This window comes from Symphalangus syndactylus, chromosome 6, assembly GCF_028878055.3.
Source record: "Symphalangus syndactylus isolate Jambi chromosome 6, NHGRI_mSymSyn1-v2.1_pri, whole genome shotgun sequence".
Taxonomy (NCBI): Eukaryota; Metazoa; Chordata; class Mammalia; order Primates; family Hylobatidae; genus Symphalangus; species Symphalangus syndactylus.
Window position 1 is genome coordinate 2,861,773 of NC_072428.2, and position 23,805 is coordinate 2,885,577.

A 23,805-nucleotide genomic window follows, 5' to 3' on the forward strand; every position below is an offset into this window, starting at 1 on the left:
ATCTGAACACTCTTTCTGTAGAAAATGCAACTGGACATTTGGAGCGCTAAGAGCGTAGTAGTGGAAAAAGGAATATATTCAAATATAAACTACACAGAAGCATTCTGTGAATCTTCTTTCTGATCTGAGCATTCAGCTAACAGAGTTAAACCATACTTTTGATTGAGCAGTTTTGAAACACTCTGTCTGTAGAAAATGCAACTGGACATTCGTAGCGCTAAGTGGGTAATAGTGGAAAAAAGAATATGTTCAAATATAAACTACACAGAAGCATTGTATGAAACTTCTTTCTGTTCTGTGCATTCAACTAACAGAGTTGAACCTTACTTTTGATTGAGCCGTTCTGAAACACTCTTTCTGTAGAAGCTGCAATTGGACATTCTGAGCGCTAAGAGGCCTATATTGGGAAAAAGAATGTCTACAAATAAAAACTACACAGAAGAATTGTGTGAAACTTCTTTCTGTTCTGTTTGTTCAACTAAAAGAGTTGAACCTTAGTTTTGATTGAGCCGTTCTGAAACACTCTTTCTGTAGAAAATGCAAGTGGAGATTCGGAGCGTTAAGAGGGTAATAGTGGAAAAAGGAATGTCTCCAAATATAAACTACAGAGAATCATTCTGTGAAACTTCTTTCTGATCTGTGCATTCAGCTAACAGAGTTAAACCATACTTTTGATTGAGCAGATCTGAACACTCTTTCTGTAGAAAATGCAACTGGAAATTTGGAGCGCTAAGAGAGTAGTAGTGGAAAAAGGAATATATTCAAATATAAACTACACAGAAGCATTCTGTGAAACTTCTTTCTGATCTGAGCATTCAGCTAACAGAGTTAAACCATACTTTTGATTGAGCAGTTTTGAAACACTCTGTCTGTAGAAAATGCAACTGGACATTCGTAGCGCCAAGTGGGTAATAGTGGAAAAAAGAATATCTTCAAATATAAACTACACAGAAGCATTGTATGAAATTTCTTTCTGTTCTGCGCATTCAACTAACAGAGTTGAACCTTACTTTTGATTGAGCCTTTCTGAAACACTCTTTCTGTAGAAACTGCAATTGGACATTCTGAGCGCTAAAAGGCCTATATTGGGAAAAATAATATCTTCAAATAAAAACTACACAGAAGCATTTTGTGAAACTTATTTCTGATATGTTCATTAAGCTAACAGAGTTAAACCATACTTTTGATTGCGCAGTTCTGAACACTCTTTCTGGAGAAAATGCAAGTGGACATTCGGAGCGCTAAGAGGGTAATAGTGGAGAAAGGAATATATTCAAATATAAACTACACAGTAGCATTCTGTGAAAATTCTTTCTGTTCTGTGCATTCAACTAACACAGTTGAACCTTACTTTTGATTGAGCCTTTCTGAAACACTCTTTCTGTAGAAACTGCAATTGGACATTCTGAGCGCTAAGATGCCTCTATTGGGAAAAATAATATCTTCAAATAAAAACTACACAGAAGCATTGTGTGAAAATTATTTCTGATATGTTCATTAAGCTAACAGAGTTAAACCATACTTTTGATTGCGCAGTTCTGAACACTCTTTCTGTAGAAAATGCAAGTGGACATTCGGAGCGCTAAGAGGGTAATAGTGGAAAAAGGAATATATTCAAATATAAACTACACAGTAGCATTCTGTGAAAATTCTTTCTGTTCTGTGCATTCAACTAACAGAGTTGAACCTTACTTTTGATTGAGCCGTTCTGAAACACTCTTTCTGTAGAAACTGCAAGTGGACATGCTAAGCGCTAAGAGGCCTACATTGGGAAAAAGAATATCTTCAAATAAAAACTACACAGATGCATTCTGTGAAACTTATTTCTGATCTGTAAATTCAGTTAACAGAGATAAAACATATTTTTGATTGAGCAGTTATGAAACACTCTTTTTGTAGAAAATGCAAGTGGAGATTCGGAGCGCTAAGAGGGTAATAGTGGAAAAAGGAATGTCTTCAAATATAAACTACACAGAATCATTCGGTGAAACTTCTTTCTGATCTGTGCATTCAGCTAACAGAGTTAAACCATACTTTTGATTGAGCAGATCTGAACACTCTTTCTGTAGAAAATGCAACTGTACATTTGGAGCGCTAAGAGCGTAATAGTGGAAAAAGGAATATATTCAAATATAAACTACACAGAAGCATTCTGTGAAACTTCTTTCTGATCTGAGCATTCAGCTAACAGAGTTAAACCATACTTTTGATTGAGCAGTTTTGAAACACTCTGTCTGTAGAAAATGCAACTGGACATTCGTAGCGCTAAGTGGGTAATAGTGGAAAAAAGAATATGTTCAAATATAAACTACACAGAAGCATTGTATGAAACTTCTTTCTGTTCTGTGCATTCAACTAACAGAGTTGAACCTTACTTTTGATTGAGCCGTTCTGAAACATTCTTTCTGTAGAAACTGCAATTGGACATTCTGAGCGCTAAGAGGCCTATATTGGGAAAAAGAATGTCTACAAATAAAAACTACACAGAAGAATTGTGTGAAACTTCTTTCTGTTCTGTTTGTTCAACTAAAAGAGTTGAACATTAGTTTTGATTGAGCCGTTCTGAAACACTCTTTCTGTAGAAAATGCAAGTGGAGATTCGGAGCGCTAAGAGGGTAATAGTGGAAAAAGGAATGTCTCCAAATATAAACTACACAGAATCATTCTGTGAAACTTCTTTCTGATCTGTGCATTCAGCTAACAGAGTTAAAACATACTTTTGATTGAGCAGATCTGAACACTCTTTCTGTAGAAAATGCAACTGGACATTTGGAGCGCTAAGAGAGTAGTAGTGGAAAAAGGAATATATTCAAATATAAACTACACAGAAGCATTCTGTGAAACTTCTTTCTGATCTGAGCATTCAGCTAACAGAGTTAAACCATACTTTTGATTGAGCAGTTTCGAAACACTCTGTCTGTAGAAAATGCAACTGGACATTCGTAGCGCTAAGTGGGTAATAGTGGAAAAAAGAATATGTTCAAATATAAACTACACAGAATCATTGTATGAAACTTCTTTCTGTTCTGTGCATTCAACTAACAGAGTTGAACCTTACGTTTGATTGAGCCTTTCTGAAACACTCTTTCTGTAGAAACTGCAATTGGACATTCTGAGCGCTAAGAGGCCTCTATTGGGAAAAATAATATCTTCAAATAAAAACTACACAGAAGCATTGTGTGAAACTTATTTCTGATATGTTCATTAAGCTAACAGAGTTAAACCATACTTTTGATTGCGCAGTTCTGAACACTCTTTCTGTAGAAAATGCAAGTGGACATTCGGAGCGCTCAGAGGGTAATAGTGGAGAAAGGAATATATTCAAATATAAACTACACAGTAGCATTCTGTGAAAATTCTTTCTGTTCTGTGCATTCAACTAACAGAGTTGAACCTTACTTTTGATTGAGCCGTTCTGAAACACTCTTTCTGTAGAAACTGCAATTGGACATGCTAAGCGCTAAGAGGCCTACATTGGGAAAAAGAATATCTTCAAATAAAAACTACACAGATGCATTCTGTGAAACTTATTTCTCATCTGTAAATTCAGTTAACAGAGATAAAACATATTTTTGATTGAGCAGTTATGAAACACTCTTTTTGTAGAAAATGCAAGTGGAGATTCGGAGCGCTAAGTGGGTAATAGTGGAAAAAGGAATGTCTTCAAATATAAACTACACAGAATCATTCGGTGAAACATCTTTCTGATCTGTGCATTCAGCTAACAGAGTTAAACCATACTTTTGATTGAGCAGATCTGAACACTCTTTCTGTAGAAAATGCAACTGGACATTTGGAGCGCTAAGAGCGTAGTAGTGGAAAAAGGAATATATTCAAATATAAACTACACAGAAGCATTCTGTGAATCTTCTTTCGGATCTGAGCATTCAGCTAACAGAGTTAAACCATACTTGTGATTGAGCAGTTTTCAAACACTCTGTCTGTAGAAAATGCAACTGGACATTCGTAGCGCTAAGTGGGTAATAGTGGAAAAAAGAATATGTTCAAATATAAACTACACAGAAGCATTGTATGAAACTACTTTCTGTTCTGTGCATTCAACTAACAGAGTTGAACCTTACTTTTGATTGAGCCGTTCTGAAACACTCTTTCTGTAGCAACTGCAATTGGACATTCTGAGCGCTAAGAGGCCTATATTTTGAAAAAGAATGTCTACAAATAAAAACTACACAGAATAATTGTGTGAAAATTCTTTCTGTTCTGTTTGTTCAACTAAAAGAGTTGAACCTTAGTTTTGATTGAGCCGTTCTGAAACACTCTTTCTGTAGAAAATGCAAGTGGAGATTCGGAGCTCTAAGAGGGTAATAGTGGAAAAAGGAATGTCTCCAAATACAAACTACACAGATTCATTCTGTGAAACTTCTTTCTGATCTGTGCATTCAGCTAACAGAGTTAAACCATACTTTTGATTGAGCAGACATGAACACTCTTTCTGTAGAAAATGCAACTGGACCTTTGGAGCGGTAAGAGAGTAGTAGTGGAAAAAGGAATATATTCAAATATAAACTACACAGAAGCATTTTGTGAAACTTCTTTCTGATCTGAGCATTCAGCTAACACAGTTAAACCATACTTTTGATTGAGCAGTTTTGAAACACTCTGTCTGTAGAAAATGCAACTGGACATTCGTAGCGCTAAGTGGGTAATAGTGGAAAAAAGAATATGTTCAAATATAAACTACACAGAAGCATTGTATGAAACTTCTTTCTGTTCTGTGCATTCAACTAACAGAGTTGAACCTCACTTTTGATTGAGCCTTTCTGAAACACTCTTTCTGTAGAAACTGCAATTGGACATTCTGAGCGCTAAGAGGCCTCTATTGGGAAAAATAATATCTTCAAATAAAAACTACACAGAAGCATTGTGTGAAACTTATTTCTGATATGTTCATTAAGCTAACAGAGTTAAACCATACTTTTGATTGCGCAGTTCTGAACACTCTTTCTGTAGAAAATGCAAGTGGACATTCGGAGCGCTAAGAGGGTATTAGTGGAAAAAGGAATAATTTCAAATATAACCTACACAGTGGCATTCTGTGAAAATTCTTTCTGTTCTGTGCATTCAACTAACAGAGTTGAACCTTACTTTTGATTGAGCCGTTCTGAAACACTCTTTCTGTAGAAATTGCAAGTGGACATGCTAAGGGCTAAGAGGCCTACATTGGGAAAAAGAATATCTTCAAATAAAAACTACACAGATGCATTCTGTGCAACTTATTTCTGATCTGTAAATTCAGGTAACAGAGATAAAACATATTTTTGATTGAGCAGTTATGAAACACTCTTTTTGTAGAAAATGCAAGTGGAGATTCGGAGCGCTTACAGGGTAATAGTGGAAAAAGTAATGTCTTCAAATATAAACTACACAGAATCATTCGGTGAAACTTCTTTCTGATATGTGCATTCAGCTAACATAGTTAAACCATACTTTTGATTGAGCAGATCTGAACACTCTTTCTGTAGAAAATGCAACTGGACATTTGGAGCGCTAAGAGCGTAGTAGTGGAAAAAGGAATATATTCAAATATAAACTACACAGAAGCATTCTGTGAAACTTCTTTCTGATCTGAGCATTCAGCTAACAGAGTTAAACCATACTTGTGATTGAGCAGTTTTGAAACACTCTGTCTGTAGAAAATGCAACTGGACATTCGTAGCACTAAGTGGGTAATAGTGGAAAAAAGAATATGTTCAAATATAAACTACACAGAAGCATTGTATGAAACTTCTTTCTGTTCTGTGCATTCAACTAACAGAGTTGAACCTTACTTTTGATTGAGCCGTTCTGAAACACTCTTTCTGTAGAAACTGCAATTGGACATTCTGAGCGCTAAGAGGCCTATATTGGGAAAAAGAATGTCTACAAATAAAAACTACACAGAAGAATTGTGTGAAACTTCTTTCTGTTCTGTTTGTTCAACTAAAAGAGTTGAACCTTAGTTTTGTTTGAGCCGTTCTGAAACACTCTTTCTGTAGAAAATGCAAGTGGTGATTCGGAGCGCTAAGAGGGTAATAGTGGAAAAAGGAATGTCTCCAAATATAAACTACACAGAATCATTCTGTGAAACTTCTTTCTGATCTGCGCATTCAGCTAACAGAGTTAAACCATACTTTTGATTGAGCAGATCTGAACACTCTTTCTGTAGAAAATGCAACTGGACATTTGGAGCGCTAAGAGAGTAGTAGTGGAAAAAGGAATATATTCAAATATAAACTACACAGAAGCATTCTGTGAAACTTCTTTCTGATCTGAGCATTCAGCTAACAGAGTTAAACCATACTTTTAATTGAGCAGTTTTGAAACACTCTGTCTGTAGAAAATGCAACTGGACATTCGTAGCGCTAAGTGGGTAATAGTGGAAAAAAGAATATGTTCAAATATAAACTACACGGAAGCATTGTATGAAACTTCTTTCTGTTCTGTGCATTCAACTAACAGAGTTGAACCTTACTTTTGATTGAGCCTTTCTGAAACACTCTTTCTGTAGAAACTGCAATTGGACATTCTGAGCGCTAAGAGGCCTCTATTGGGAAAAATAATATCTTCAAATAAAAACTACACAGAAGCATTGTGTGAAACTTATTTCTGATATGTTCATTAAGCTAACAGAGTTAAACCATACTTTTGATTGCGCAGTTCTGAACACTCTTTCTGTAGAAAATGCAAGTGGACATTCGGAGCGCTAAGAGGGTAATAGTGGAAAAAGGAATATATTCAAATATAAACTACACAGTAGCATTCTGTGAAAATTCTTTCTGTTCTGTGCATTCAACTAACAGAGTTGAACCTTACTTTTGATTGAGCCGTTCTGAAACACTCTTTCTGTAGAAACTGCAATTGGACATGCTAAGCTCTAAGAGGCCTACATTGGGAAAAAGAATATCTTCAAATAAAAACTACACAGATGCATTCTGTGAAACTTATTTCTGATCTGTAAATTCAGTTAACAGAGATAAAACATATTTTTGATTGAGCAGTTATGAAACACTCTTTTTGTAGAAAATGCATGTGGAGATTCGGAGCGCTAAGAGGGTAATAGTGGAAAAAGGAATGTCTTCAAATATAAACTACACAGAATCATTTTGTGAAACTTCTTTCTGATCTGTGCATTCAGCTAACAGAGTTAAACCATACTTTGGATTGAGCAGATCTGAACACTCTTTCTGTAGAAAATGCAACTGGACATTTGGAGCGCTAAGAGAGTAGTAGTGGAAAAAGGAATATATTCAAATATAAACTACACAGAAGCATTCTGTGAAACTTCTTTCTGATCTGAGCATTCAGCTAACAGAGGTAAACCATACTTTTGATTGAGCAGTTTTGAAACACTCTGTCTGTAGAAAATGCAACTGGACATTCGTAGCGCTAAGTGGGTAATAGTGGAAAAAAGAATATGTTCAAATATAAACTACACAGAAGCATTGTATGAAACTTCTTTCTGTTCTGTGCATTCAACTAACAGAGTTGAACCTTACTTTTGATTGAGCCTTTCTGAAACACTCTTTCTGTAGAAACTGCAATTGGACATTCTGAGCGCTAAGAGGACTCTATTGGGAAAAATAATATCTTCAAATAAAAAGTACACAGAATCATTGTGTGAAACTTATTTCTGATATGTTCATTAAGCTAACAGAGTTAAACCATACTTTTGATTGCGCAGTTCTGAACACTCTTTCTGTAGAAAATGCAAGTGCACATTCGGAGCGCTAAGAGGGTAATAGTGGAAAAAGGAATATATTCAAATATAAACTACACAGTAGCATTCTGTGAAAATTCTTTCTGTTCTGTGCATTCAACTAACAGAGTTGAACCTTACTTTTGATTGAGCCGTTCTGAAACATTCTTTCTGTAGAAACTGCAATTGGACATTCTGAGCGCTAAGAGGCCTATATTGGGAAAAAGAATGTCTACAAATAAAAACTACACAGAAGAATTGTGTGAAACTTCTTTCTGTTCTGTTTGTTCAACTAAAAGAGTTGAACATTAGTTTTGATTGAGCCGTTCTGAAACACTCTTTCTGTAGAAAATGCAAGTGGAGATTCGGAGCGCTAACAGGGTAATAGTGGAAAAGGAATGTCTCCAAATATAAACTACACAGAATCATTCTGTGAAACTTCTTTCTGATCTGTGCATTCAGCTAACAGAGTTAAAACATACTTTTGATTGAGCAGATCTGAACACTCTTTCTGTAGAAAATGCAACTGAACATTTGGAGCGCTAAGAGAGTAGTAGTGGAAAAAAGAATATATACAAATATAAACTACACAGAAGCATTCTGTGAAACTTCTTTCTGATCTGAGCATTCAGCTAACAGAGTTAAACCATACTTTTGATTGAGCAGTTTTGAAACACTCTGTCTGTAGAAAATGCAACTGGACATTCGTAGCGCTAAGTGGGTAATAGTGGAAAAAAGAATATGTTCAAATATAAACTACACAGAATCATTGTATGAAACTTCTTTCTGTTCTGTGCATTCAACTAACAGAGTTGAACCTTACGTTTGATTGAGCCTTTCTGAAACACTCTTTCTGTAGAAACTGCAATTGGACATTCTGAGCGCTAAGAGGCCTCTATTGGGAAAAATAATATCTTCAAATAAAAACTACACAGAAGCATTGTGTGAAACTTATTTCTGATATGTTCATTAAGCTAACAGAGTTAAACCATTCTTTTGATTGCGCAGTTCTGAACACTCTTTCTGTAGAAAATGCAAGTGGACATTCGGAGCGCTAAGAGGGTAACAGTGGAGAAAGGAATATATTCAAATATAAACTACACAGTAGCATTCTGTGAAAATACTTTCTGTTCTGTGCATTCAACTAACAGAGTTGAACCTTACTTTTGATTGAGCCGTTCTGAAACACTCTTTCTGTAGAAACTGCAATTGGACATGCTAAGCGCTAAGAGGCCTACATTGGGAAAAAGAATATCTTCAAATAAAAACTACACAGATGCATTCTGTGAAACTTATTTCTCATCTGTAAATTCAGTTAACAGAGATAAAACATATTTTTGATTGAGCAGTTATGAAACACTCTTTTTGTAGAAAATGCAAGTGGAGATTCGGAGCGCTAAGTGGGTAATAGTGGAAAAAGGAATGTCTTCAAATATAAACTACACAGAATCATTCGTTGAAACATCTTTCTGATCTGTGCATTCAGCTAACAGAGTTAAACCATACTTTTGATTGAGCAGATCTGAACACTCTTTCTGTAGAAAATGCAACTGGACATTTGGAGCGCTAAGAGCGTAGTAGTGGAAAAAGGAATATATTCAAATATAAACTACACAGAAGCATTCTGTGAATCTTCTTTCTGATCTGAGCATTCAGCTAACAGAGTTAAACCATACTTTTGATTGAGCAGTTTTGAAACACTCTGTCTGTAGAAAATGCAACTGGACATTCGTAGCGCTAAGTGGGTAATAGTGGAAAAAAGAATATGTTCAAATATAAACTACACAGAAGCATTGTATGAAACTTCTTTCTGTTCTGTGCATTCAACTAACAGAGTTGAACCTTACTTTTGATTGAGCCGTTCTGAAACACTCTTTCTGTAGAAGCTGCAATTGGACATTCTGAGCGCTAAGAGGCCTATATTGGGAAAAAGAATGTCTACAAATAAAAACTACACAGAAGAATTGTGTGAAACTTCTTTCTGTTCTGTTTGTTCAACTAAAAGAGTTGAACCTTAGTTTTGATTGAGCCGTTCTGAAACACTCTTTCTGTAGAAAATGCAAGTGGAGATTCGGAGCGTTAAGAGGGTAATAGTGGAAAAAGGAATGTCTCCAAATATAAACTACAGAGAATCATTCTGTGAAACTTCTTTCTGATCTGTGCATTCAGCTAACAGAGTTAAACCATACTTTTGATTGAGCAGATCTGAACACTCTTTCTGTAGAAAATGCAACTGGAAATTTGGAGCGCTAAGAGAGTAGTAGTGGAAAAAGGAATATATTCAAATATAAACTACACAGAAGCATTCTGTGAAACTTCTTTCTGATCTGAGCATTCAGCTAACAGAGTTAAACCATACTTTTGATTGAGCAGTTTTGAAACACTCTGTCTGTAGAAAATGCAACTGGACATTCGTAGCGCCAAGTGGGTAATAGTGGAAAAAAGAATATCTTCAAATATAAACTACACAGAAGCATTGTATGAAATTTCTTTCTGTTCTGCGCATTCAACTAACAGAGTTGAACCTTACTTTTGATTGAGCCTTTCTGAAACACTCTTTCTGTAGAAACTGCAATTGGACATTCTGAGCGCTAAAAGGCCTATATTGGGAAAAATAATATCTTCAAATAAAAACTACACAGAAGCATTTTGTGAAACTTATTTCTGATATGTTCATTAAGCTAACAGAGTTAAACCATACTTTTGATTGCGCAGTTCTGAACACTCTTTCTGGAGAAAATGCAAGTGGACATTCGGAGCGCTAAGAGGGTAATAGTGGAGAAAGTAATATATTCAAATATAAACTACACAGTAGCATTCTGTGAAAATTCTTTCTGTTCTGTGCATTCAACTAACACAGTTGAACCTTACTTTTGATTGAGCCTTTCTGAAACACTCTTTCTGTAGAAACTGCAATTGGACATTCTGAGCGCTAAGATGCCTCTATTGGGAAAAATAATATCTTCAAATAAAAACTACACAGAAGCATTGTGTGAAAATTATTTCTGATATGTTCATTAAGCTAACAGAGTTAAACCATACTTTTGATTGCGCAGTTCTGAACACTCTTTCTGTAGAAAATGCAAGTGGACATTCGGAGCGCTAAGAGGGTAATAGTGGAAAAAGGAATATATTCAAATATAAACTACACAGTAGCATTCTGTGAAAATTCTTTCTGTTCTGTGCATTCAACTAACAGAGTTGAACCTTACTTTTGATTGAGCCGTTCTGAAACACTCTTTCTGTAGAAACTGCAAGTGGACATGCTAAGCGCTAAGAGGCCTACATTGGGAAAAAGAATATCTTCAAATAAAAACTACACAGATGCATTCTGTGAAACTTATTTCTGATCTGTAAATTCAGTTAACAGAGATAAAACATATTTTTGATTGAGCAGTTATGAAACACTCTTTTTGTAGAAAATGCAAGTGGAGATTCGGAGCGCTAAGAGGGTAATAGTGGAAAAAGGAATGTCTTCAAATATAAACTACACAGAATCATTCGGTGAAACTTCTTTCTGATCTGTGCATTCAGCTAACAGAGTTAAACCATACTTTTGATTGAGCAGATCTGAACACTCTTTCTGTAGAAAATGCAACTGTACATTTGGAGCGCTAAGAGCGTAATAGTGGAAAAAGGAATATATTCAAATATAAACTACACAGAAGCATTCTGTGAAACTTCTTTCTGATCTGAGCATTCAGCTAACAGAGTTAAACCATACTTTTGATTGAGCAGTTTTGAAACACTCTGTCTGTAGAAAATGCAACTGGACATTCGTAGCGCTAAGTGGGTAATAGTGGAAAAAAGAATATGTTCAAATATAAACTACACAGAAGCATTGTATGAAACTTCTTTCTGTTCTGTGCATTCAACTAACAGAGTTGAACCTTACTTTTGATTGAGCCGTTCTGAAACATTCTTTCTGTAGAAACTGCAATTGGACATTCTGAGCGCTAAGAGGCCTATATTGGGAAAAAGAATGTCTACAAATAAAAACTACACAGAAGAATTGTGTGAAACTTCTTTCTGTTCTGTTTGTTCAACTAAAAGAGTTGAACATTAGTTTTGATTGAGCCGTTCTGAAACACTCTTTCTGTAGAAAATGCAAGTGGAGATTCGGAGCGCTAAGAGGGTAATAGTGGAAAAAGGAATGTCTCCAAATATAAACTACACAGAATCATTCTGTGAAACTTCTTTCTGATCTGTGCATTCAGCTAACAGAGTTAAAACATACTTTTGATTGAGCAGATCTGAACACTCTTTCTGTAGAAAATGCAACTGGACATTTGGAGCGCTAAGAGAGTAGTAGTGGAAAAAGGAATATATTCAAATATAAACTACACAGAAGCATTCTGTGAAACTTCTTTCTGATCTGAGCATTCAGCTAACAGAGTTAAACCATACTTTTGATTGAGCAGTTTCGAAACACTCTGTCTGTAGAAAATGCAACTGGACATTCGTAGCGCTAAGTGGGTAATAGTGGAAAAAAGAATATGTTCAAATATAAACTACACAGAATCATTGTATGAAACTTCTTTCTGTTCTGTGCATTCAACTAACAGAGTTGAACCTTACGTTTGATTGAGCCTTTCTGAAACACTCTTTCTGTAGAAACTGCAATTGGACATTCTGAGCGCTAAGAGGCCTCTATTGGGAAAAATAATATCTTCAAATAAAAACTACACAGAAGCATTGTGTGAAACTTATTTCTGATATGTTCATTAAGCTAACAGAGTTAAACCATACTTTTGATTGCGCAGTTCTGAACACTCTTTCTGTAGAAAATGCAAGTGGACATTCGGAGCGCTCAGAGGGTAATAGTGGAGAAAGGAATATATTCAAATATAAACTACACAGTAGCATTCTGTGAAAATTCTTTCTGTTCTGTGCATTCAACTAACAGAGTTGAACCTTACTTTTGATTGAGCCGTTCTGAAACACTCTTTCTGTAGAAACTGCAATTGGACATGCTAAGCGCTAAGAGGCCTACATTGGGAAAAAGAATATCTTCAAATAAAAACTACACAGATGCATTCTGTGAAACTTATTTCTCATCTGTAAATTCAGTTAACAGAGATAAAACATATTTTTGATTGAGCAGTTATGAAACACTCTTTTTGTAGAAAATGCAAGTGGAGATTCGGAGCGCTAAGTGGGTAATAGTGGAAAAAGGAATGTCTTCAAATATAAACTACACAGAATCATTCGGTGAAACATCTTTCTGATCTGTGCATTCAGCTAACAGAGTTAAACCATACTTTTGATTGAGCAGATCTGAACACTCTTTCTGTAGAAAATGCAACTGGACATTTGGAGCGCTAAGAGCGTAGTAGTGGAAAAAGGAATATATTCAAATATAAACTACACAGAAGCATTCTGTGAATCTTCTTTCGGATCTGAGCATTCAGCTAACAGAGTTAAACCATACTTGTGATTGAGCAGTTTTCAAACACTCTGTCTGTAGAAAATGCAACTGGACATTCGTAGCGCTAAGTGGGTAATAGTGGAAAAAAGAATATGTTCAAATATAAACTACACAGAAGCATTGTATGAAACTACTTTCTGTTCTGTGCATTCAACTAACAGAGTTGAACCTTACTTTTGATTGAGCCGTTCTGAAACACTCTTTCTGTAGCAACTGCAATTGGACATTCTGAGCGCTAAGAGGCCTATATTTTGAAAAAGAATGTCTACAAATAAAAACTACACAGAATAATTGTGTGAAAATTCTTTCTGTTCTGTTTGTTCAACTAAAAGAGTTGAACCTTAGTTTTGATTGAGCCGTTCTGAAACACTCTTTCTGTAGAAAATGCAAGTGGAGATTCGGAGCTCTAAGAGGGTAATAGTGGAAAAAGGAATGTCTCCAAATACAAACTACACAGATTCATTCTGTGAAACTTCTTTCTGATCTGTGCATTCAGCTAACAGAGTTAAACCATACTTTTGATTGAGCAGACATGAACACTCTTTCTGTAGAAAATGCAACTGGACCTTTGGAGCGGTAAGAGAGTAGTAGTGGAAAAAGGAATATATTCAAATATAAACTACACAGAAGCATTTTGTGAAACTTCTTTCTGATCTGAGCATTCAGCTAACACAGTTAAACCATACTTTTGATTGAGCAGTTTTGAAACACTCTGTCTGTAGAAAATGCAACTGGACATTCGTAGCGCTAAGTGGGTAATAGTGGAAAAAAGAATATGTTCAAATATAAACTACACAGAAGCATTGTATGAAACTTCTTTCTGTTCTGTGCATTCAACTAACAGAGTTGAACCTCACTTTTGATTGAGCCTTTCTGAAACACTCTTTCTGTAGAAACTGCAATTGGACATTCTGAGCGCTAAGAGGCCTCTATTGGGAAAAATAATATCTTCAAATAAAAACTACACAGAAGCATTGTGTGAAACTTATTTCTGATATGTTCATTAAGCTAACAGAGTTAAACCATACTTTTGATTGCGCAGTTCTGAACACTCTTTCTGTAGAAAATGCAAGTGGACATTCGGAGCGCTAAGAGGGTATTAGTGGAAAAAGGAATAATTTCAAATATAACCTACACAGTGGCATTCTGTGAAAATTCTTTCTGTTCTGTGCATTCAACTAACAGAGTTGAACCTTACTTTTGATTGAGCCGTTCTGAAACACTCTTTCTGTAGAAATTGCAAGTGGACATGCTAAGGGCTAAGAGGCCTACATTGGGAAAAAGAATATCTTCAAATAAAAACTACACAGATGCATTCTGTGCAACTTATTTCTGATCTGTAAATTCAGGTAACAGAGATAAAACATATTTTTGATTGAGCAGTTATGAAACACTCTTTTTGTAGAAAATGCAAGTGGAGATTCGGAGCGCTTACAGGGTAATAGTGGAAAAAGGAATGTCTTCAAATATAAACTACACAGAATCATTCGGTGAAACTTCTTTCTGATATGTGCATTCAGCTAACATAGTTAAACCATACTTTTGATTGAGCAGATCTGAACACTCTTTCTGTAGAAAATGCAACTGGACATTTGGAGCGCTAAGAGCGTAGTAGTGAAAAAAGGAATATATTCAAATATAAACTACACAGAAGCATTCTGTGAAACTTCTTTCTGATCTGAGCATTCAGCTAACAGAGTTAAACCATACTTGTGATTGAGCAGTTTTGAAACACTCTGTCTGTAGAAAATGCAACTGGACATTCGTAGCACTAAGTGGGTAATAGTGGAAAAAAGAATATGTTCAAATATAAACTACACAGAAGCATTGTATGAAACTTCTTTCTGTTCTGTGCATTCAACTAACAGAGTTGAACCTTACTTTTGATTGAGCCGTTCTGAAACACTCTTTCTGTAGAAACTGCAATTGGACATTCTGAGCGCTAAGAGGCCTATATTGGGAAAAAGAATGTCTACAAATAAAAACTACACAGAAGAATTGTGTGAAACTTCTTTCTGTTCTGTTTGTTCAACTAAAAGAGTTGAACCTTAGTTTTGTTTGAGCCGTTCTGAAACACTCTTTCTGTAGAAAATGCAAGTGGTGATTCGGAGCGCTAAGAGGGTAATAGTGGAAAAAGGAATGTCTCCAAATATAAACTACACAGAATCATTCTGTGAAACTTCTTTCTGATCTGCGCATTCAGCTAACAGAGTTAAACCATACTTTTGATTGAGCAGATCTGAACACTCTTTCTGTAGAAAATGCAACTGGACATTTGGAGCGCTAAGAGAGTAGTAGTGGAAAAAGGAATATATTCAAATATAAACTACACAGAAGCATTCTGTGAAACTTCTTTCTGATCTGAGCATTCAGCTAACAGAGTTAAACCATACTTTTAATTGAGCAGTTTTGAAACACTCTGTCTGTAGAAAATGCAACTGGACATTCGTAGCGCTAAGTGGGTAATAGTGGAAAAAAGAATATGTTCAAATATAAACTACACGGAAGCATTGTATGAAACTTCTTTCTGTTCTGTGCATTCAACTAACAGAGTTGAACCTTACTTTTGATTGAGCCTTTCTGAAACACTCTTTCTGTAGAAACTGCAATTGGACATTCTGAGCGCTAAGAGGCCTCTATTGGGAAAAATAATATCTTCAAATAAAAACTACACAGAAGCATTGTGTGAAACTTATTTCTGATATGTTCATTAAGCTAACAGAGTTAAACCATACTTTTGATTGCGCAGTTCTGAACACTCTTTCTGTAGAAAATGCAAGTGGACATTCGGAGCGCTAAGAGGGTAATAGTGGAAAAAGGAATATATTCAAATATAAACTACACAGTAGCATTCTGTGAAAATTCTTTCTGTTCTGTGCATTCAACTAACAGAGTTGAACCTTACTTTTGATTGAGCCGTTCTGAAACACTCTTTCTGTAGAAACTGCAATTGGACATGCTAAGCGCTAAGAGGCCTACATTGGGAAAAAGAATATCTTCAAATAAAAACTACACAGATGCATTCTGTGAAACTTATTTCTGATCTGTAAATTCAGTTAACAGAGATAAAACATATTTTTGATTGAGCAGTTATGAAACACTCTTTTTGTAGAAAATGCATGTGGAGATTCGGAGCGCTAAGAGGGTAATAGTGGAAAAAGGAATGTCTTCAAATATAAACTACACAGAATCATTTTGTGAAACTTCTTTCTGATCTGTGCATTCAGCTAACAGAGTTAAACCATACTTTGGATTGAGCAGATCTGAACACTCTTTCTGTAGAAAATGCAACTGGACATTTGGAGCGCTAAGAGAGTAGTAGTGGAAAAAGGAATATATTCAAATATAAACTACACAGAAGCATTCTGTGAAACTTCTTTCTGATCTGAGCATTCAGCTAACAGAGGTAAACCATACTTTTGATTGAGCAGTTTTGAAACACTCTGTCTGTAGAAAATGCAACTGGACATTCGTAGCGCTAAGTGGGTAATAGTGGAAAAAAGAATATGTTCAAATATAAACTACACAGAAGCATTGTATGAAACTTCTTTCTGTTCTGTGCATTCAACTAACAGAGTTGAACCTTACTTTTGATTGAGCCTTTCTGAAACACTCTTTCTGTAGAAACTGCAATTGGACATTCTGAGCGCTAAGAGGACTCTATTGGGAAAAATAATATCTTCAAATAAAAAGTACACAGAATCATTGTGTGAAACTTATTTCTGATATGTTCATTAAGCTAACAGAGTTAAACCATACTTTTGATTGCGCAGTTCTGAACACTCTTTCTGTAGAAAATGCAAGTGCACATTCGGAGCGCTAAGAGGGTAATAGTGGAAAAAGGAATATATTCAAATATAAACTACACAGTAGCATTCTGTGAAAATTCTTTCTGTTCTGTGCATTCAACTAACAGAGTTGAACCTTACTTTTGATTGAGCCGTTCTGAAACACTCGTTCTGTAGAAACTGCAATTGGACATGCTAAGCGCTAAGAGGCCTACATTGGGAAAAAGAATATCTTCAAATAAAAACTACACAGATGCATTCTGTGAAACTTATTTCTGATCTGTAAATTCAGTTAACAGAGATAAAACATATTTTTGTTTGAGCAGTTATGAAACACTCTTTTTGTAGAAAATGCAAGTGGAGATTCGGAGCGCTAAGTGGGTAATAGTGGAAAAAGGAATGTCTTCAAATATAAACTACACAGAATCATTCGGTGAAACTTCTTTCTGATCTGTGCATTCAGCTAACAGAGTTAAACCATACTTTTGATTGAGCAGATCTGAACACTCTTTCTGTAGAAAATGCAACTGGACATTTGGAGCGCTAAGAGCATAGTAGTGGAAAAAGGAATATATTCAAATATAAACTACACAGAAGCATTCTGTGAAACTTCTTTCTGATCTGAGCATTCAGCTAACAGAGTTAAACCATACTTTTGATTGAGCAGTTTTGAAACACTCTGTCTGTAGAAAATGCAACTGGACATTCGTAGCGCTAAGTGTGTAATAGTGGAAAAAAGAATATGTTCAAATATGAACTACACAGAAGCATTGTATGAAACTTCTTTCTGTTCTGTGCATTCAACTAACAGAGTTGAACCTTACTTTTGATTGAGCCGTTCTGAAAAGATCTTTCTGTAGAAACTGCAATTGGACATTCTGAGCGCTAAGAGGCCTATATTGGGAAAAAGAATGTCTACAAATAAAAACTACACAGAAGAATTGTGTGAAACTTCTTTCTGTTCTGTTTGTTCAACTAAAAGAGTTGAACCTTAGTTTTGATTGAGCCGTTCTGAAACACTCTTTCTGTAGAAAATGCAAGTGGACATTCGGAGCGCTAAGAGGGTAATAGTGGAAAAAGGAATATATTCAAATATAAACTACAGAGTAGCATTCTGTGAAAATTCTTTCTGTTCTGTGCATTCAACTAAGAGAGTTGAACCTTACTTTTGATTGAGCCGCTCTGAAACACTCGTTCTGTAGAAACTGCAATTGGACATGCTAAGCGCTAAGAGGCCTACATTGGGAAAAAGAATATCTTCAAATAAAAACTACACAGATGCATTGTGTGAAACATATTTCTGATCTGTAAATTCAGTTAACAGAGATAAAACATATTTTTGTTTGAGCAGTTATGAAACACTCTTTTTGTAGAAAATGCAAGTGGAGATTCGGAGCGCTAAGTGGGTAATAGTGGAAAAAGGAATGTCTTCAAATATAAACTACACAGAATCATTCGGTGAAACTTCTTTCTGATCTGTGCATTCAGCTAACAGAGTTAAACCATACTTTTGATTGAGCAGATCTGAACACTCTTTCTGTAGAAAATGCAACTGGACATTTGGAGCGCTAAGAGCGTAGTAGTGGAAAAAGGAATATATTCAAATATAAACTACACAGAAGCATTCTGTGAAACTTCTATCTGATCTGAGCATTCAGCTAACAGAGTTAAACCATACTTTTGATTGAGCAGTTTTGAAACACTCTGTCTGTAGAAAATGCAACTGGACATTCGTAGCGCTAAGTGGGTAATAGTGGAAAAAAGAATACGTTCAAATATAAACTACACAGAAGCATTGTATGAAACTTCTTTCTGTTCTGTGCATTCAACTAACAGAGTTGAACCTTACTTTTGATTGAGCCGTTCTGAAACACTCTTTCTGTAGAAACTGCAATTGGACATTCTGAGCGCTAAGAGGCCTATATTGGGAAAAAGAATGTCTACAAATAAAAACTACACAGAAGAATTGTGTGAAACTTCTTTCTGTTCTGTTTGTTCAACTAAAAGAGTTGAACCTTAGTTTTGATTGAGCCGTTCTGAAACACTCTTTCTGTAGAAAATGCAAGTGGAGATTCGGTGCGCTAAGAGGGTAATAGTGGAAAAAGGAATGTCTCCAAATATAAACTACACAGAATCATTCTGTGAAACTTCTTTCTGATCTGTGCATTCAGCTAACAGAGTTAAACCATACTTTTGATTGAGCAGATCTGAACACTCTTTCTGTAGAAAATGCAACTGGACATTTGGAGCGCTAAGAGAGTAGTAGTGGAAAAAGGAATATATTCAAATATAAACTACACAGAATCATTCTGTAAAACTTCTTTCTGATCTGAGCATTCAGCTAACAGAGTTAAACCATACTTTTGATTGAGCAGTTTTGAAACAATCTGTCTGTAGAAAATGCAACTGGACATTCGTAGCGCTAAGTGGGTAATAGTGGAAAAAAGAATATGTTCAAATATAAACTACACAGAAGCATTGTATGAAACTTCTTTCTGTTCTGTGCATTCAACTAACAGAGTTGAACCTTACTTTTGATTGAGCCTTTCTGAAACACTCTTTCTGTAGAAACTGCAATTGGACATTCTGAGCGCTAAGAGGCGTATATTGGGAAAAATAATATCTTCAAATAAAAACTACACAGAAGCATTGTGTGAAACTTATTTCTGATATGTTCATTAAGCTAACAGAGTTAAACCATACTTTTGATTGCGCAGTTCTGAACACTCTTTCTGTAGAAAATGCAAGTGGACATTCGGAGCGCTAAGAGGGTAATAGTGGAAAAAGGAATATATTCAAATATAAACTACACAGTAGCATTCTGTGAAAATTCTCTCTGTTCTGTGCATTCAACTAACAGAGTTGAACCTTACTTTTGATTGAGCCGTTCTGAAACACTCTTTCTGTAGATACTGCAATTGGACATGCTAAGCGCTAAGAGGCCTACATTGGGAAAAAGAATATCTTCAAATAAAAACTACACAGATGCATTCTGTGAAACTTATTTCTGATGTGTAAATTCAGTTAACAGAGATAAAACATATTTTTGATTGAGCAGTTATGAAACACTCTTTTTGTAGAAAATGCAAGTGGAGATTCGGAGCGCTAAGAGGGTAATAGTGGAAAAAGGAATATCTTCAAATATAAACTACACAGAATCATTCGGTGAAACTTCTTTCTGATCTGTGCATTCAGCTAACAGAGTTAAACCATACTTTTGATTGAGCAGATCTGAATACTCTTTCTGTTGAAAATGCAACTGGACATTTGGAGCGCTAAGAGCGTATTAGTGGAAAAATGAATATATTCAAATATAAACTACACAGAAGCATTCTGTGAAACTTCTTTCTGATCTGAGCATTCAGCTAACAGAGTTAAACCATACTTTTGATTGCGCAGTTCTGAACACTCTTTCTGTAGAAAATGCAAGTGGACATTCGGAGCGCTAAGAGGGTAATACTGGAAAAAGGAATATATTCAAATATAAACTACACAGTAGCATTCTGTGAAAATTCTTTCTGTTCTGTGCATTCAACTAACAGAGTTGAACCTTACTTTTGATTGAGCCGTTCTGAAACACTCTTTCTGTAGAAACTGCAATTGGACATGCTAAGCGCTAAGAGGCCTACATTGGGAAAAAGAATATCTTCAAATAAAAACTACACAGATGCATTCTGTGAAACCTATTTCTGATCTGTAAATTCAGTGAACAGAGATAAAACATATTTTTGATTGAGCAGTTATGAAACACTCTTTTTTTAGAAAATGCAAGTGGAGATTCGGAGCGCTAAGAGGGTAATAGTGGAAAAAGGTATGTCTTCAAATATAAACTACACAGAATCATTCGGTGAAACTTCTTTCTGATCTGTGCATTCAGCTAACAGAGTTAAACCATACTTTTGATTGAGCAGATCTGAACACTCTTTCTGTAGAAAATGCAACTGGACATTTGGAGCGCTAAGAGCATAGTAGTGGAAAAAGGAATATATTCAAATATAAACTACACAGAAGCATTCTGTGAAACTTCTTTCTGATCTGAGCATTCAGCTAACAGAGTTAAACCATACTTTTGATTGAGCAGTTTTGAAACACTCTGTCTGTAGAAAATGCAACTGGACATTCGTAGCGCTAAGTGGGTAATAGTGGAAAAAAGAATATGTTCAAATATGAACTACACAGAAGCATTGTATGAAACTTCTTTCTGTTCTGTGCATTCAACTAACAGAGTTGAACCTTACTTTTGATTGAGCCGTTCTGAAAAGATCTTTCTGTAGAAACTGCAATTGGACATTCTGAGCGCTAAGAGGCCTATATTGGGAAAAAGAATGTCTACAAATAAAAACTACACAGAAGAATTGTGTGAAACTTCTTTCTGTTCTGTTTGTTCAACTAAAAGAGTTGAACCTTAGTTTTGATTGAGCCGTTCTGAAACACTCTTTCTGTAGAAAATGCAAGTGGACATTCGGAGCGCTAAGAGGGTAATAGTGGAAAAAGGAATATATTCAAATATAAACTACAGAGTAGCATTCTGTGAAAATTCTTTCTGTTCTGTGCATTCAACTAAGAGAGTTGAACCTTACTTTTGATTGAGCCGCTCTGAAACACTCGTTCTGTAGAAACTGCAATTGGACATGCTAAGCGCTAAGAGGCCTACATTGGGAAAAAGAATATCTTCAAATAAAAACTACACAGATGCATTGTGTGAAACATATTTCTGATCTGTAAATTCAGTTAACAGAGATAAAACATATTTTTGTTTGAGCAGTTATGAAACACTCTTTTTGTAGAAAATGCAAGTGGAGATTCGGAGCGCTAAGTGGGTAATAGTGGAAAAAGGAATGTCTTCAAATATAAACTACACAGAATCATTCGGTGAAACTTCTTTCTGATCTGTGCATTCAGCTAACAGAGTTAAACCATACTTTTGATTGAGCAGATCTGAACACTCTTTCTGTAGAAAATGCAACTGGACATTTGGAGCGCTAAGAGCGTAGTAGTGGAAAAAGGAATATATTCAAATATAAACTACACAGAAGCATTCTGTGAAACTTCTATCTGATCTGAGCATTCAGCTAACAGAGTTAAACCATACTTTTGATTGAGCAGTTTTGAAACACTCTGTCTGTAGAAAATGCAACTGGACATTCGTAGCGCTAAGTGGGTAATAGTGGAAAAAAGAATACGTTCAAATATAAACTACACAGAAGCATTGTATGAAACTTCTTTCTGTTCTGTGCATTCAACTAACAGAGTTGAACCTTACTTTTGATTGAGCCGTTCTGAAACACTCTTTCTGTAGAAACTGCAATTGGACATTCTGAGCGCTAAGAGGCCTATATTGGGAAAAAGAATGTCTACAAATAAAAACTACACAGAAGAATTGTGTGAAACTTCTTTCTGTTCTGTTTGTTCAACTAAAAGAGTTGAACCTTAGTTTTGATTGAGCCGTTCTGAAACACTCTTTCTGTAGAAAATGCAAGTGGAGATTCGGTGCGCTAAGAGGGTAATAGTGGAAAAAGGAATGTCTCCAAATATAAACTACACAGAATCATTCTGTGAAACTTCTTTCTGATCTGTGCATTCAGCTAACAGAGTTAAACCATACTTTTGATTGAGCAGATCTGAACACTCTTTCTGTAGAAAATGCAACTGGACATTTGGAGCGCTAAGAGAGTAGTAGTGGAAAAAGGAATATATTCAAATATAAACTACACAGAATCATTCTGTAAAACTTCTTTCTGATCTGAGCATTCAGCTAACAGAGTTAAACCATACTTTTGATTGAGCAGTTTTGAAACAATCTGTCTGTAGAAAATGCAACTGGACATTCGTAGCGCTAAGTGGGTAATAGTGGAAAAAAGAATATGTTCAAATATAAACTACACAGAAGCATTGTATGAAACTTCTTTCTGTTCTGTGCATTCAACTAACAGAGTTGAACCTTACTTTTGATTGAGCCTTTCTGAAACACTCTTTCTGTAGAAACTGCAATTGGACATTCTGAGCGCTAAGAGGCGTATATTGGGAAAAATAATATCTTCAAATAAAAACTACACAGAAGCATTGTGTGAAACTTATTTCTGATATGTTCATTAAGCTAACAGAGTTAAACCATACTTTTGATTGCGCAGTTCTGAACACTCTTTCTGTAGAAAATGCAAGTGGACATTCGGAGCGCTAAGAGGGTAATAGTGGAAAAAGGAATATATTCAAATATAAACTACACAGTAGCATTCTGTGAAAATTCTCTCTGTTCTGTGCATTCAACTAACAGAGTTGAACCTTACTTTTGATTGAGCCGTTCTGAAACACTCTTTCTGTAGATACTGCAATTGGACATGCTAAGCGCTAAGAGGCCTACATTGGGAAAAAGAATATCTTCAAATAAAAACTACACAGATGCATTCTGTGAAACTTATTTCTGATGTGTAAATTCAGTTAACAGAGATAAAACATATTTTTGATTGAGCAGTTATGAAACACTCTTTTTGTAGAAAATGCAAGTGGAGATTCGGAGCGCTAAGAGGGTAATAGTGGAAAAAGGAATATCTTCAAATATAAACTACACAGAATCATTCGGTGAAACTTCTTTCTGATCTGTGCATTCAGCTAACAGAGTTAAACCATACTTTTGATTGAGCAGATCTGAATACTCTTTCTGTTGAAAATGCAACTGGACATTTGGAGCGCTAAGAGCGTATTAGTGGAAAAATGAATATATTCAAATATAAACTACACAGAAGCATTCTGTGAAACTTCTTTCTGATCTGAGCATTCAGCTAACAGAGTTAAACCATACTTTTGATTGCGCAGTTCTGAACACTCTTTCTGTAGAAAATGCAAGTGGACATTCGGAGCGCTAAGAGGGTAATACTGGAAAAAGGAATATATTC